Source organism: Galeopterus variegatus, unplaced genomic scaffold (genome assembly GCF_000696425.1).
Source record: "Galeopterus variegatus unplaced genomic scaffold, G_variegatus-3.0.2 Scaffold7228, whole genome shotgun sequence".
Taxonomy (NCBI): Eukaryota; Metazoa; Chordata; class Mammalia; order Dermoptera; family Cynocephalidae; genus Galeopterus; species Galeopterus variegatus.
Genome location: NW_007733339.1, coordinates 94,419 through 105,357, shown reverse-complemented (window position 1 = coordinate 105,357; position 10,939 = coordinate 94,419). Strand labels below are relative to the sequence as shown.

Below are 10,939 nucleotides of genomic sequence, written 5' to 3'. Positions count from 1 at the left end.
GCCTAAGTGTTAGCTAATACTCTTATTTCCTCTGGTGCTGGAAGAGAAGACAGGTTAGGGCTTATTTATTTCTGGCAACACACCCTTTCCATGAAGGTGGGGGAGGCGCCTGTCCTCATCAGAGGCATGCCACTCTTAGCTTCCAATCTGCAGTCGCTGGGCCTCCTGATGTGGGCAAAGATAACAGATTTAGGAGCCAAGACAGTTCCTCCCTCCCTTGCCTTTCTAACAGCTCATGCCCCAAAGGTAAAAACTGTGAGGCTAGGGCCCCCCATCCTGAGGTGCCCCAGGACAGGTCGCTTCTCTCCCCCCAACTTGTTCATCCAGGGCCCTGCTTGGCTCTTTCTTGAGCAGAGGCCAGAGAGAGGGAGTAGGGGGAGGCACTTGTTGGGAGGCCAGGTCTGTGGCTGGAGGGCTCAGGAAGAGTAGGCAGGACATCCCCAGCCAAGCCTCAGATGATAAAGCTCAGTGAGAGAGAAGGAATCAAACCCTCCCTCCTCTGCTCCAAGAGCTGGGAGCCCTTTTTTTCTCAGCTACCAGGGAGCTAAACCCTGTGCTCTTCAGGGTGGTCTGACAAAGGGGCAGCTCAAAGAAGAAAATCTGTCCCTTCCCTGCTTGCTCCCCCTCCCACCCCATTCCTACCCCTCTGCTCCTAATGTGCTTGTCTAATTTTAACTTATCACTTCCTGGTATGCACAGGGCTGGGTGTGTGTGCCTAAGACTGTGTATGCACACAGGCGGACAGGGACTCCACAGGGAGCCTCTGTTCCTGCCTCCTAGGTTGCTGGCTGGGGTGAGGTTTGTTAATCTCCTATAATCCTCCTGATTCCTGGTGGGCTCAGACTACAAGTAAGGTCTGGGAGCCTGGGCCAAGGTGGGGGTGAAGGAAGACAAATCAAATGCACTGTAGTCTGCGGCCATACCACCCTGCATGCGCATGACCTCGTCAAATGCGTTGTAATGCCACATCTCCCGAGCTCTGGGTAATGAGCTCAGGTGCTGCATCTTGCCTGTGCTGGGACCACAGGGTGCAGGGCCACTGCCCACAGCTCCTCCCAGCACAGCCACACCTGGCCTCCTCTCTTAGGCTCTCATTCTGGCAGTTTGCCCTGGAGTTCATAGTCCTGCTGCGCGTCAGCTTCCTTATCTGTAAAACAGGTTAATGAGGAGTGACCAAGGTGACATGTTAGCAAATGTGCCCGGCAGCTGCCAGGCCTTCATGGGGAGGAGGTGGAGGAAGTGGGCAGATTAAGGCCAGTTGCTGGGGGACAAATGGCTGTGTAAAGTCGCACTGGCAAGTCAGGTCAGAACCGGTCCAGCCCCATCTTCCTGAGAAGCACTTGGGCTGGGATATCAAGAGCCAGGGTTGACTCTGAGGTCACACAGGGATCCTCTCTAAGAATCCACTTCTCCCCTGATGAGACACAGCCAGGGGCTGCCCTGGCTCCCCGCAGCGGGTTCTGGGAGGAGGAGGAGGTTGGGGTGCACCAGCGCTTTGGCAGAATAGCAATGCTGGGCCAGAGCTCGGGGTGGGTTGTCTTGCCTTCCAGCCCTCCCTCCTGTCCCAGAGGCTGGAATGTGGGGCTTCACCAGGTAGAAATAACTGCCCCCCAGATGAAATCAGGGGTAAGAGCAAAGGTTCCCCATCTTGTCCTGAGAACTGTGTGATGGGCGAGTGCAGACCCCCCATGTGACTGTCCATGGGTGAGCGTCCATTTCTTCCCCTTTTGTAGACAGTGGGGGATTTCGGAGGAGGCAGAACCTCTGTGTCTTGTTTGTCCATAGGTGGCAGACGAGGGCTCCCCCTATGGCTTCGTCTTGTCCCTTCTGCCCTCCCGGGACTGTTCCCTCCCTGTTTCCTTTATTCCCTCTTCTGTGGGGATTGCACCAAGGCAGGGATGAGGATTCGTGGCTCCGAGACTCTGTGCTGACTTGTACCCTTTCATAAGGCTGTGCATAGAGGTGGAGAGAATAAACTCTGACCTCATTCCTGAAGGTGGGCTTTGTACTCCTCTCAGAGTGCTGGGAGCCCCTGAGGCTCCCAACCTGCCCACCTGGGCTTGGGAAGACAGTATTCCCTTTCTCCTGGCTCCTGGTTCTTTCTGTTTTCCTGCCTGACATGCTTGCCCACCCACCACCCCCACCTGCTCAAATCTTCCCAACTTTGTGGAGGCCCTCGAAGTTTCTGTCCACCTCCTCCATGAAGCCCTCTGAGCGGCTCCGGCACAACCTTGGAACCACTTGGTTGAGATTTACAGTTGAAGTTGCATAATATCCTATCCTATCTTGCATTATGCACTAAGTTGTTTCATTTGCATTGGCCCATNTGTGCATAGAGGTGGAGAGAATAAACTCTGACCTCATTCCTGAAGGTGGGCTTTGTACTCCTCTCAGAGTGCTGGGAGCCCCTGAGGCTCCCAACCTGCCCACCTGGGCTTGGGAAGACAGTATTCCCTTTCTCCTGGCTCCTGGTTCTTTCTGTTTTCCTGCCTGACATGCTTGCCCACCCACCACCCCCACCTGCTCAAATCTTCCCAACTTTGTGGAGGCCCTCGAAGTTTCTGTCCACCTCCTCCATGAAGCCCTCTGAGCGGCTCCGGCACAACCTTGGAACCACTTGGTTGAGATTTACAGTTGAAGTTGCATAATATCCTATCCTATCTTGCATTATGCACTAAGTTGTTTCATTTGCATTGGCCCATTTTACACAAACAGAATATGAAGTTCTCAAGAGCATAAGAATAATCTCCTGAAAAGAAAATTGGACCCCATCAGTCCCCTGCCTAAATCCCTCCAGGGAAAGCCGGGTCATTGCAGGGGCTTAAAAGACACACTCCTTCCCCCAATGTGACCAGCCCTGCTCACACCCCCAGCCCTGCCTCGGGCCCCTCTCCTCCCCCTTGCCCACTGCACACAGGCGCACTGGCTGGCTTTCCCCTCCTCTCCCGCACCAAGCCCGTTCCTGCCTCAGGCCAGGCTTTGAGGACGTCTGCCTGGAGTACTGTCTCCCCTGGCCCCTGTGCTTTCCCTTTCAGGGTAAATGTCCTCTCTTTGGAGAAGCTCCTCCACCACCCTGTCTAAGGAGGCCCGCTTCTTATTTCTTTTATCGCTGTGTGTAATTACATGTTTGATTGTTTACTTGTGTTGTGTCTGTGTCCCCTAGTAGGTGGGAAGCTCCGTGGGGGCAGGGATTGTGTATACCCCGGTTCTGGCCTCACAGTAGGTGCTTGGGACATTATCGGTGCGGTGAATACTAATAATAGTAGCAACTAACATTTGTTGACTGCCCTCCCTCTATGTGCCAGGCACATACTAGATATTTTATGTAAATTATGGCTTTTGAGCTTTCCATCAGTCCTCTTGAGAAGGCAGTCTTGTCCCAGTTTTACAGATGAGTCTACTGAGGCCCAGAGATGCTAAGTGACATGCCCACAGCTCTTAAGTGGCAGAGTTGGGACTCAGACCCACGCTGCCTGGCCTGCACCGGGTGGAACCCCATCCCACTTCCCTAGCAAGGACTGGACACTGAGGGTCAGTTGGTTCTAGCACTGAGAAGGAGGGGCTCTGCTTTTTCCTGCCTTTATCAACATATCTGGACTTTGTAGAGCTCAGAAGACGAGGGAGCCAGAAGTCAGAGCATTGTCTGGGTGTTTGAGTAGACAAGACTTCCTCTTGTGGGCAAACTTGGGCTTTGTCGCCATCACCATGAGGCAGATGGGAGGGTGCGGTGAAGCTTGGCTGGGAGTTTGGCTGCTGTGGTCGGCTCGAGCTGGTGGTTGTCACTCAGAGGGAGCCAGCGACAGCTTCAGTCTCCCTTAGTGTAGGTGTTCCCTTCAGTCCAGCGTTTTCAGCAGCTGAGTCACCAGCTCTCTGCTAGAATGCTGCTCTTGTCAGAAAGCTCATTACCTAGTTCTGTGAGACAGTGGGGGACAATTCCAGTGAGCCCAAACCTGACCCTGTAACTATCCCCCATTGCTCCCGGGTCTGCAGAGTACCCCAGACCAAGCCTAAGGCCTCTCTCCATGCAGCCTTTGGATAGATGGAGAACATCAGCCATATCTGACTCAGGCTTCTCTCTTCCAGGTAAACGTGCCCTTCCCTCTCATGCCTTCTTCTGGCAGGTTTCCAGACCCTGTCTCCTTCAGGGCCTTTGTAGCACAGTCTGGGCATCTTTGGGGTTTTCTGATTATAAAAATTAACATGTACTCATTGTAGGTGATTTAAAAGATATAGAGAATCATGCTGAAGAAAATGTACCCAAGCGCCATTATCCCACAGTCCTACTGCTGGGCATTAAGGGGATGGCTTCAGCTTGCAGCCAGTGCTGAGGGATGGTCCTGAATGCCTTTTAGCCTCTCCACTTGCAGGCCCTGGGGTTTTATTTTTATGTTAACCCTGGCATTCAGAAAGTCGGCAACTATAAGCATGCTTGGTGGGAAGGATCACCATGGTCATTTAGCAGAGTCCGTTGCAGATGTGGGAAGTGGGACAGTGGTACATGTGCTACCTGTACCTCCTCCCATAGTTTAAGTCATGGGAAATCAAAGTGTCGCTGATATTTCAGAGTTCCCAGTCAACACCCCTTCCACTGAAGTGCAACAAGGAAGCGTGTGACTCAGGGAATGAGGCCATTGTGGAAGAAAGACGTGGATCCTCTTGTATTAACAGGAGAACCTGGTACCAGCCGGATACTGTCAAGGTTAAAGGGGTGACAGGGGGAGTGTGCTCTGGCACCACCCCTTGGACCTGGCAGGGCTGCAGGGCTGCGGCTTCCCGCTGTCAGGTTCTCTCTCCTTGCACTTTTGTGTGGCTTGTCGGGGCCTGTGACAGCAGCTCCTTGACACAAGCCATGCTTCAGGTGCCTCAGGTACTTCAGGTGCCCTGCCTTCAGTGGCCCTGTTCAGGCAGGACTCAGGCAGCAGGAAGGGCTAATCAGTGCCTTGGCCTGCCCTGGGCCTGCTGACAGTCTGGTTTACTTACTCCTACCTCCATTTTCTTCCTCTCCCTCTCCCAGCTCATGAAACCCCCGAAGGCCACAGCTACCACCTCCCAGCCCGTGCTCGCCATCCAGCAGATTGAGACCATCTTCTACAAGATCCAGGACATCTATGAGATCCACAAGGAGTTCTACGACAACCTCTGCCCTAAAGTGCAGCAGTGGGACAGCCAGGTCATCACTGGCCACCTCTTCCAGAAGCTGGTGAGTCTCCCAAGGAAGGAGGGTCCTCATGCAGAACTTCAGTAAAGCTGCTGGTGTTGGAAGAGGGCTTTGGGAGAGGACTGGTCAGCTGCAGCCCTCTTGGCCCTCCTTCAAGGGCTGGGTCATGTGTGAGTCCCAGGGGAAAGCCTGGGCCTGTGCCTCCACACCAGGCACTCCCTCTGGGAGAGGACTCTGTGGAGCCAGCACTGGAATGAAGGCTCTCCTGCTGGCCTCAGGTCCCCATCCCTCAGCAGTCAGAGGGGCATGTGCAAGGTTGGGGGGCAAGAACTGCTCACCTGAGACCTCAGGGATTTACTGCACCTTAGCACTGCCTCTGTAAAATGAAGCCGTTGAATGGGAGACTGCATCAGCTAATGATTCTCCCCTGAGGTCCTGAGAGCAGACACACCAAGAGCCCAGCCCTGCACCATTGCAGGGAAGACGTAAGATTAACGTGCAGACTCAGTGTCTGGACCTCCTAGCTCTGGCTCTGTCTCTGGCTGTGTCCCCTGGAGGGCCCCCGGGTCAGACCCACAGAGCCCCTCACCCAGCCCTCCCTGAGCTCTGCCACCATAACTTGGGACAGCCCAACAGTTGGGAAGGAGACAGAGTCAGTGGTGTTCTCCAGGTGGGAATGGTCGGGGAGCAGGGAGCAGTGCTCCTCCTTTTTCTCCCCTGCCCTGAGACTAGTTGGAGGGACAGGGCTCTGCTTTTCTTTCTATTCTGGAGAAAAGTCCTGCTCGGCTGTGTCTGGGGCCTGGAGCTCAGCATGTTCAAAACCACACTCTGTCTCTGAAGTTGTCTGCTCTTCTCCCTGGCTCAATCTCAGTGGGTGCCTTGGACCAGTCCTCGGCGCCTCTCCTTCCCCACTCCCTCCTTCCTCCCCCCCCCTCCCCCAGGTCCTGTGGAGTCCACTTCTTTGATGTCGCTCACAGCCACCTACTTCTCTCCACCCCTCTGGCGCCCTTCCTCTCGGCCACCATTGACCCTCACCTGGACCACTGCTGCGGCCTCAGGAGTGACTCCTTCCTCCAGGCCTGCCCCTTCCACCTCCCCCGTCTACCCAGCAGCAGGAGAGAGTCATTTAAACCCTCAACATGACCTTGCTTCTCCCCCGCTTTAGTCCTTCAGTGGCTCCCCCTTGCCCATCAGGTAAAGGCCAGGATCCTTTACCTGAAAAGCAAGGCTTATGAGAACCTTTGCATGTGGCCTCCCGCCACCCTCTGTGCCTGACACTGGGCTTTCTGCTCTCAGTTCACACTGTAGGCATTTTCTGACCTCTCTGTACTTGCGGCTCCATCTGCCTGAAGGGTCCTTCTCCAGCTGCTCGAATGCAGTCCCTTGTGCTCATTCCCTCATGAGCACTTGCAACTTCCTCTTCCCCCAAAACCATCAGCTCCAGAGGAGAGACTGTATTTCCTTCTCACTAGACCCCCAGAACCTGCCTAGTGGTCAGTACGTGAATGAATGGATGCACCATGACCTTGACCACTGCGTCTAGGGAGAACTTGGAAGGACATTGAGGAAGACATCCCAGCGCCTGAGGTCTGTGTCCTGAGATCCCTCTTGGGACCAGCAGTATGGTGGGGACAAACACAGCTTCTAGAGCCAGGTAACAGCTGGGTTCAAATCCCAGCTCTGCCACAGATTAAACCTGTGACTGGTAACTTTCCCAGCCTCTCTCTGACTCAGCTTCCCCGTCTTTAAAAAAAGGATGATGATAATATTTACTCCACCGGATTTAAGAGGAGTAAGTGAGTTAATACCTGAAAGTGCTTGGAACAGGGGCTGGAACGTCAGAAATTAATAAATCCTCAATAATAGGCCGTTATCATTACTGTTGTTAAGAAGCACTCAGAAGGCATCCTTTCAAGGGGACTCCACACTTGTGGTTCTAGCACCTCCACATGCTTCCCTTAGTTCAGGGATAGTGAACATCCCCTCATCACCCCCTGGAACTTGCAGAGCTGATCGGCTTGGGGGCAGCATCTTCTCAGCCCCCAGGAGGGCAGAAGAAAGCAAACCCAGGGTGGGAGGGCAAGTAGTGGGAGCACAATTGAAAGGCAGTCCCAGTGTGTGTGCATCACTTGGACCCTGCTGTCACCAGGGTCCCCTCTTCTGGTCTCATGGGCCTGGTCATGAATTTGCTACCCCCTTCCCCTCCCCAGCTTCATGAACTGATGTCTGAGGCCCCTGGACTGCAGGCTTGGGAGGGACGGGGTGCAGCCAGGGCAGGCTGGGCATCTGGAGGCAGTTTATTTTCAGCTGAAGTCTCTGGGTATTTGATTATTCATTACCGAGAGAGGGGAATTAGCAGATCTGCTGTTTGTTTTATGAGATCACCCCAGTGCCAAGCTGCTGTTTCCAAGCAACCTCCATTTCCGAGTTAATGACCCTGGCAGGCTGGGCCTCGGGCCCTGTAGCTTGGGGTAACTGTGGAGATGGCAGTGCCTGAGGTGGCTCGTGCCCCTGCACACAGGTCCTGCACGGTGACTTCTGCTCCTGGCTCACAGGAGGGTAGTGTGCTAACCTGGGCATCCAGGCTTTATCCTTCTTTTGGGAAAGTGGGGAAGGAGAGTCCTTTCCTAGAAGAGGACTGTCGATGATTTGTACTTTGGCTTAGGGAGCAACTGACTAGCACATCTCCTATAGCCTGGGGCTCTGATGGAGCACTGCTCCCCCTGGAAAAGGAAATAGGTTCTGTCCCTCCTTGCTTCTCCCCTAAGATATTTCTTTTTGGAAAATATGTCCCCTTGGGCTGACACCTGCACTGCTCTGGCCTTGGCTTCTCCCCAGTTCTCACTGTCCTCTCTGGCTTCCCTGGATGTTCTTACTTCCTGGGAGGGCTGTCTATGCCCTGAGAGGATCCAGGCCCAGTTGATGCTGCAGCCAGCCCTGCTCCCCAGTGTCTTTGGGTCCTGGAGGAGCACAGGGATTCTTCAGGAAGCAGAGTGGCCTGGGGTGGGCTCAGTGGCAGTCCACTCTGCTTTGTACAGAAGCCCCTGAGGAAGCCCAGCAGCAGCTGTATGTACCCCCTTCCTACTTCACTGAAAAAATATTGTCTGGGGTGGGCTCAGTGGCAGTCCACTCTGCTTTGTACAGAAACCCCTGAGGAAGCCCAGCAGCAGCTGTATGTACCCCCTTCCTACTTCACTGAAAAAATATTGAACCAGAAAATCTAGAGAATCACGTAGCAGACAGCTGTGTACTCACCTCCCAAAACTAACAGATGTTAAGCTCCAAAGATTCATTTAAAAACTTTTAAATCAGAGCAGTAAAGCAATACAAGTGAAGGTGAAGTCTCTCCCTCCCTTACTTTTATTTTTTAATTTTGGCAGCTGGCCAATACCAGGATCTGAACACTTGACCTTGCTGTTATAATACTGCATTCTAACCAAATGAGCTAACTGGCCAGTCCCCCTTTCCTCTTGAAGCAGATACTGGCCTGAATTTGGTGTGTAGCCTTCTAGACTGCAGTTTGTATTTTTACTGCATATCTATATTTTTTTATGGCTTTGCATGTACTTTTAAAATGGGTATACATATATATGTATGTACGTATATTGCAATTCAGTCAACATTCATTTTGAAATTTGTCAGAGCTGTTACACATACATGTAAGTCATTCATTTTAATGGTTGTGTGTGTGGGTTCCCCTATTTGTGAGCATTTGTCTCCAGCCCTTCCACTACCGGAAAAAAGCGTGAGTCAGTGAATTCCCTTGCTCACGTTTCCTTGGGCATATTGCAAGAAAAACATATTGTAACCACATGTAGCATTTAAAATTTTCTAGTAGTTATATTTTTTAAAGTAAAAATAAAAACGTGAAATTAATTTTTAATATATATTTCATTTATTCCAACAAATCCAAATATTGCTGTTTCAACATGTGATCAGTATTAGAAAACTAATGAGGTAATTTACATACACTTTTACATACTCAGCCTTTGGAATCCTGTGTGATTTTATACTTACAACATAACTTAATTTGTATTGACCACATTTCAGGTGCTCAGTAGCCACGTGTAGCTATTGGCTGTTGGACTGAACAGCAGAGCTCTACGGTTTGTATGTAGAAGTAGATTTGCTAAGCAGTAGGCTGAGTCTGTGTCTATGTTCAGCTTTATTATTGACAGATTGCTCTCTGAATAATTGTACTAATTTACACACCCACAAGCAGTCCATGAGAGTTCATATTTCCCCACATTCTTGCCAATCCTTGATAACATTAAACTTTTAAATTTTGACCCTTCTGATGGGTATGAAATTGTATCTCATTGTGGCTTTAATTTGAATTTTCACCCTTTGCTCCCTTAATAGGAAATGCAGATGCATAGCCCAGAGGAGGCTTTCCATAAATATTTGAGGAATTGAATTAATGAGCCTTGGTTTCCCCTTTTGCAGAAACGGTGATGGATCTGCCTTGCCTCTGAAGCAGAGGCTAGGCTCTATGTGGCCATGTGTCATGGAAAGCATTGGGTTAGGTTCCAAGTGACATGTGAGTGTGTAGTGAGGCAGGGGTTTTGGCTTTTTGGAAGCCAAGGAGGTGGAGACAGGGACCTAGAGGCCAAAGGAAGTGAAGAGACTGCACCTTTAAATGCTATACCTCTCACTCTGTACGAGAGTGGAGGACTGAGCAGGCCACACGTGCCCACCCCATTCCCACACTCCAGCTAATTCCAGGATGGGAAAGAGGTGTGAGGTGTTAGGAGGCTTCAAACCTTGTGAGACCTTGATGATACTAAAGAAAGCCAAATGTGATGAGTTGAATTTCCAGCATGCCAACAAAGGCCCTGCCCTGCTCTCTTCCCCATCCGTCCTCTGCACCCCCTTGTTAACCTTATTGGCTGAGCCAGTTTCCATGGCACCTGTCAAGTGCAAAGAGATACTGTACCATGTTCGTCCCTGCCTTTCCCCTGTTCCCAGCTAGCCCTTTGGAGCTGAGTTAGAGGTTCTGAGCACTGAGGGAGCTCCAGGTGCTTTCATCCATTCATTAATCCTCTCCCATCCCACTCCCACACTCCTCTCTCTCCATTCTCTGTCTCCTCCCTGCAGGCCAGCCAGCGTGGCATGTACAAAGCTTTTGTGACAACTATAAGGTCGCTCTGGAGACAGCTGAGAAGTGCAGCCAGTCCAACAACCAGTTCCAGAGGATCTCAGAGGTAGGCAGCTTTCTGCACACACAGCCCCTCGACAGTACTGGGCCGTGGGGGGGTTGCTCAGAGCCTTCTAGGCTTTGGGTCTCTCCTCCTTTGCTTGCCTGTCAGGGAAGTGGTTACCCTGATGGGTAACACAGCCTGACATTTGCTTTCTTGAACTTGCTATTTTCCCTCTTAATATAAGAATATCAATTTGTTTGATTTTTTTTTAAAATTCTATTTCAGGTTAGAGAGAGGAATGGGGAGGCAAAAAAAAAAAAAAAAAAAAAAGGCCGCTTTTCCCACACTGTGGTGACCTTGAGCAAGTCACTTTCTCTTGGCTTTTGTTCTCTCTGAGGTATTTGGACTTGTCCAGTGATTCTAAACTTGCTTGATAAGAATCACCAGGGCACTGTTTAAAATGCAGATTTCCAGGAACCTTCCCTGGAGTTTCTGATTCAGAACGCTTGGGTAGGGCCCAGGAGTCTGTATTTTAATGAGCTTCTGGGTGCTTTTTCTGATCAGGAACATTTGTGGAAATCTGGACTAGGTAGTCTTTTAAGATCCTTGTCCAACTCTAAGACTCTGAAATCCCACAGAG

General features: G+C 51.3%; 1 pseudogene; it reads left to right on the top strand.

Annotated features, from left to right (window-relative positions):
- Nucleotides 1-10,939, top strand: part of LOC103607199 — a 41,913-nt pseudogene that overhangs the window by 1,999 nt on the left and 28,975 nt on the right.